A 6,020-nucleotide genomic window follows, 5' to 3' on the forward strand; every position below is an offset into this window, starting at 1 on the left:
CAAGCTTGCTTAGGGAAGTGAAAACCTGTGGCTTGTTATCTTAGGTGAATAACAGCCCTCAGCATCTCAGGGAGTAGCTGTCCTTGGACAGGAGGCTTAAAGGTTTTTGTTTTATGGGTCTTTTAGACACAGTAATTAAAGCTTAAAACATAACTTTAACACTCACATCAGGAATAGGGAGTTTCCAAATAGGGGTTTTGGAAGACAAATGGGCAGGTTACAGAAGCAGAACAAGTTAGTTATAACAACCTCTTGAAACAAAAACATGGTTACAAGGTGGTCATAACATCATGGTCATAATAACCTTTGGAAACACAGGCACGGTTGCCATTTCTGGAACAGGCCGTACAGAACCATTTGTAGTTACGGCTAAAGGCGGGGCATAGCTTTAATCACAAGCAGGAATGGGTCTAGTATGTTTATATTGTAAGATGTCTTTCAACTCTAAGATGGGGGCAGGCTGGCTTACCAACAGAAAGCAGACGAGGGCTGTGGTCCCTCTGAGTGGCTGACATGGACACACTGCTCTTCACCCAGGGACTCCAAGTCTCCCCCAGACAGGTGGCTTATGCTGACAACTCTAGCATCCTAGAGCCACAGTGACTCTGGAACCTGAAACTCCCCGTTCTTCTCAGTTTTGTTAGCTTCCAGTTACCTGGAGCCTTACCATCTACTGAAATGCCCCCAAACGCGCCTCCTTTGCAATGTTCCCTCTCCCCTTATAAACTGAAACCGGAAGTCTGTGCCCTCTAACTCCATAAAATCCACTACAGATTTGACTTCATTGCCTGTTGTATTTTATTTTTGTTATTTGTGGTAAATTAAAAAAAAAAAAAAAAAGGCATCATACGGGAGGAAAGGGTTTATTTGGTATATGATTCCAGGTTATAGCCCATTATTGCAGGAAAGTCGAGGCAGAAACTTAAAGCATCATGGTGTACAGACAAGAGAGAAAGAAAATTAACATGTAGGTCCTTGCTTGCTTGCTGCTGCTGCTGCTGGGCTAGCTTTCTCCACTCTTACACAGTTCAGTCTAGGGAATGGTACCACCCACAGTGGACCCTGTCAAGTAACAATCAAAACAATCACCAACCGACAGGCCCATGGGCCAATCTGCTCTAAATAATCCCTCAATTAGGCTGTTCTTCCCAAATGATACTAAACTGGGTCAACTAAACTGTTAAAACTAACCAGCACATCGCCAATATTTAATAATCCACATGTTCATGAATCTATACTTGGCTTACTGAGACTCAATCCTACCAAAAGCTGGGGAACACCTGTCTTCTCTTAAATCACTAGAGAATCTGGCATTTTTACTTTTGCATGGGGCATCTGGCTGGGGTAACAAAGATAGTCATTTCCTCTAGTCAAGTCCACACCACGCTGTGTTCTTTCCACCACAGATGCTGACTTTACTCTAACTTCTCTCACCTCATTAAGACTCAGATTTCCATCTCTGCCTCTTAGAGAGAAAGGACATTTTAAGATTTATTTTATCTTACTTGGTAAACTATGAATGAGTTAATGACAGTCCTCAATTAGTGATGGTTCTCTCTCTCTCTCTCTCTCTCTCTCTCTCTCTCTCTCTCTCTCTCTCTCTATATATATATATATATATATATATATATATATATATATATATATATATATATATATATTTGTGATGTTGTGAACACCATGTGCATTCAGTGGAGGCCATGCTTGAAAGTTTGTACTTCTATCTTTTCCTGGGCTAGTGATTCCCCAGGGATGTTACTCAGTGAGCAATGATCTGCAAGGTCCCATTGGGCCTCATGGTCCAGATCATGGGATCTGGACCAAAGATAATCTGACAAGGGATTCCAACCAGTGCACATGGTGGATGGTTATCAATGTGGCCCAAGGTATTGGCCTAAACTTACGTAGCATATTCCAAAGGGCTAGAGAGATGGCTCAGCTGTCAAGACCATGTGCCGCTCTTAGAGAGGACCAGAATTCAGTTCCCAGCAACCACCTTGGGTGGCAGCTCACAACTGCCTGTAGCTCTAACTCCAGGGCGTCTGACACTCTCTTCTGATGCATGGTTCTCAGGCATGAAGTTTTTCAGGTAACAAGGTTGTATGGGAATACCCAAGGGTTCTACATCTGATAGCAAGCTGTTCGCAAAGCTTCGGTGTTCAATAGCTTAGCAGTATTTACCTGCATTCTCACCTTTGGCTGCTTTTAAGCTATCCTGCGTTTACTGGAACTCAAGCCTACTGTAAGCCAAGGAACAGCTGTCACTTTTTTTTTTTTTTTTTTAAATCATGCTGCTTTGGCCAGAAAGACCGCGAACCACCTGCCTGATGATGTTCTGAAAGCCATGTCACGTGTATGAACCAAGCTTCCTGGTTACTGGGTGTCAGAGCAGTGTCTACTTGGTGGCTCTGCAGCAACCGACACAGAGCCTGTGGGGTCCACAGAGCACTGCTTAAGAACCACAGATGCTGTGTGTGTGCAGAGCGCAAAGGAAGGAACACAGAGTCCTAGCTAGTATGCTTCTGTAGAGACGAGTGTGCCTGCCAGGAGCACAGTGTGCTGAATGCAAAATAAGACAGGTTTGAAACATCTGCAGCGCCAGCTGAGGACACCGGGTCATCGCTCCAGCCGTGTCTGTGGGGCCCTTACTGTGTCTGTGGTTCTTATTTACTTGGGTCTGGAGGAAGCATCTTGGCCAGCACCCCTTAGAGTGCTTCAGGCCCAGGATGGGGGGTTGTGAACGTGATGGTTGTTTTTGAGGCGACACAGAGTGCTGTTGTCTCTAACCACTGGCCAGCTAGTGGGCTGGACCCGAGTCGGAGCGCAGGTCTGACATGAGCCACCGAGATGAGGCAGCTCAGGGAACCCAGAGATGAGAGGGAGAGTTCAAACACGGCACTACGGTTCCTTTTCTCTTTTATAAAAAGATCAATCTCATGTCTAATTCATTTGAAAATTCTCCACTTCTCTGTGTGTGTTTTCGGTAAAAATAGCAGTCTCTGAGGATTGCAGGTTCCTGCTGAATTTTATGAGCAACTTCTCAAAGCCCGGTAACCAGGTTCTTCTAATCTTTCCTTGAGTGAATTAAACAGCAGTGGGAGGCTTGCTTTCCGGATGGCTGCTTTGAATAAAAGACATCCAGCTCTGGTGGAGGAGGCTTTTAAGGTCATTCGCTCAATCCGCAGGCCAGAGGAAAGCACCACTAAGGCCATGGGCAAGTTGGGCTCTGGACCCCGTGCTTCCGTCCCTGTCTCCTTTGTCCCCTCCCTGCAACCCTCTGGTCCCAGCCATCTCTGCAGCAGAGTCCCAGTGTGCTTCCTTGCCCTCTGGAAGAGTTTTTCCAAAGACAAATAGGCTTGAGCCCCACCCCTACCCCGCTACCCCCTCTGCCCCCCCACCCCCGGTTATTTGCTTTGGTGTCCCTCTGTGAGCCACCATGTGGTTGCTCGGAATTGAACTCAGGACCTTTGGAAAAGCAGCCAGTGCTCTTAACCTCTGAGTCATCTCTCCAGCCCACTTTGGTGTCTCTCTGGTTCGTGGCATTCCATGGTGTTTGAAGTTGTGTTCTGAGGGGGTGTTGGTGATGGAGAAGGGCACAAGGAGACCTTTGAGGGGGGCTGAGAAGACTGTTCCACTGTGTACCTTGGGTGCGGTCTCCTTGTGAGAGTTTGTGTAGCTGTGCCTCTGAGAGGTGTGCACTTCTGAGTGCGTGTTGAATTGCTATAAAACCTTTAAACAGTGATTCACTGTTAACCTAACAACCTGTCCTTCCAAGGTGGGCGTGAAGGATCCAGGGGAAGGAAGATGCTGGGATTCCTGGAGGAGGAAGTGGAGTATCAGGATGAGGAGCAGATGTCTGATGGATGGTGTCACGAAACTTCAGGGCTTGGGGTAATGACACTGACAAGAGACCTTGAGAATCTGCTACAAAAGGTTTTGGTTTAGGACTAAAGATGGAGACTCAGTCCTGGCCCAATCCCCATCCAAGAAGAGATTTGTTTCAGATGAAAGTTGATTAGGTGTAGGCAAGCTGCGGCTCTTAGCAAGAGTGTGGGGGTGTTCCAGTGCAAAGCTTGCCTGAAATCTGCAATCAGGGCAACTGGGGGGAGAGGAGGCCACAGGACATGGGACTGATGGCCGCCCTTCCTCAGAGACAAGCTGGGAACATGTCCTTGAGTGATGACCTTCGTGGCTGAGCCAGTACAGGGATCCTGGAGGAGCTTGAGACACCAGGCTGAAGAAAGGATATGTGTTCAATGCGTTCCGGGGAATCAGCAGAGAGAAAATGGCTTCCAGTGCCAACTGAGTCACCGGCTTGCTTGGCTTTTGCAATCACCAGTCGTTTTTAGCAAGGGAAGTGCTCTTTGCACCAGGTATGGCGACACAGGCTTATAATATGAGCACTTGGGAGGGTGAAATGGCAGGATTTCCACAAGTTTGAGGTCAGCCTGGGCTACATAATGAATTTCAGGCCAGCCTGGGCTACATAATGAGATCCAAGATCTCAAGAACAAACAAAAGACTCAGCAGCCACTCTCTCTACCTTTGTCAATTGCCTTGACATTTACTGGCTATTGAGTTGACCTTGCTGCGGGGGGGGGGGGGGTGTCTTTCTCAATCTGATGGCCTTCTGCAACACAGCCCAGCACAATCCCAGGACCTTGCCAATATTTGTAGAGTAACCAGAAGGGTCCAGGTCCTGAAAAGGAGGTCCGGACACTCCATAACCACCTGGTTTACTAGACTTTTTGGCTACTGTAACCTAACTGGAGAGCTTACAAAAGAAAGAGAAAATTCACTGGCTGGGAGGCTGGGAAGGTCAAGAGCTAGCGCCAGTGCTGGGCCAAGGCTTCAGAGCTGCCTCCCAGCATAGTGTATGGGGAGCATCCCTGCCAGAGACGGGACAGCCTTCCAAACTCTCTCACCAGCAACCTCCTTCCTCTACAACTGGCCCAATGCTGAGGCAGTGGCATGAATCTAGCCATGAGGTGCCCCGACCTGCAGGGTTCGACTAAAACTTGGGAGGGAGGTCACCTGTTGAGAAATGTAAGACACAAGGAAAGAGAGCAAGTCCGATTGATCAAGCTCTCAACTTTATTAGTTAGGCAGCAGCTTTTATAATTCAGAAGGCAGGGAAGCATATCGCTATAGCAATGCAGTTGCGGGTTTTTCTCAAAACATAGGGGATTCTAGGCAGGGTCATGACGTCCTGCTATGCAGGGTATCTTGCTTTGTCTTTATCTAGCTTTAGTCTAACTGCTGACTCACAACAGGGTCGCTCCATCCCTGTCTGTCTTTAGCTGCTGACTCACAACAGGGTCAGCTAGTTTCTGGTGAAAGGTAAGCTCTGGGAAAGACAAAGACTTAAAGGTCCAGATCTGGACAAGATGGCTGAACATTGGTCATATGGCCTATCGTCCCCAACAATGAGGAAGCACCCCTCATGACCCTTTCACTTCTAAAGGCCCCAACTCCCCCAATACTGCTACACTGACAATTAAGTCTCAACCCAAGTATTAGAGTGACATGTGCCCCCTTAGGACTCCTTGAGGCGTGGCTCAGAGGGGGGTTACTCCAAGCACCCAGCCCATCAACAGTAGAACCAGTATTTAAACCTTGAAGTGCATGTCTCAGCTCACTCTCCACATGGGGTTCGCCAGCCCATTCATGCTGGGGCGAGAGTTGCCCAGGAGGCTTGTGGCTCCTTTCTAAGCAGACCTCAAGTACCCAGACTAACCCAGCCCGCTGCGGTCATGCCCTTTGCTCTCCACCCTCTAACCCTAGGGTAGGGATCTTCTTGTTGCTGCTTTGCTTGCAGATGTTCCAAGCTCCTAATCACTCCTCCTGTATTTTATAGGAGTGCTTTAAGTTTCTTGAGAATATAGCAGTGCCTTCCAATTTTTTTTTTTTTTAAACTCCAGGACCGGGATCCTCATACACATCCCAACCTTGTCTTCTGAGCTCCCCAACTATGCTTGGAGAGCAGACAGCCAGGGTGTCCTTGGCCATACCTCTCACCC

The sequence above is a fragment of the Acomys russatus genome, chromosome 23 (genome assembly GCF_903995435.1).
Source record: "Acomys russatus chromosome 23, mAcoRus1.1, whole genome shotgun sequence".
Classification (NCBI taxonomy): Eukaryota; Metazoa; Chordata; class Mammalia; order Rodentia; family Muridae; genus Acomys; species Acomys russatus.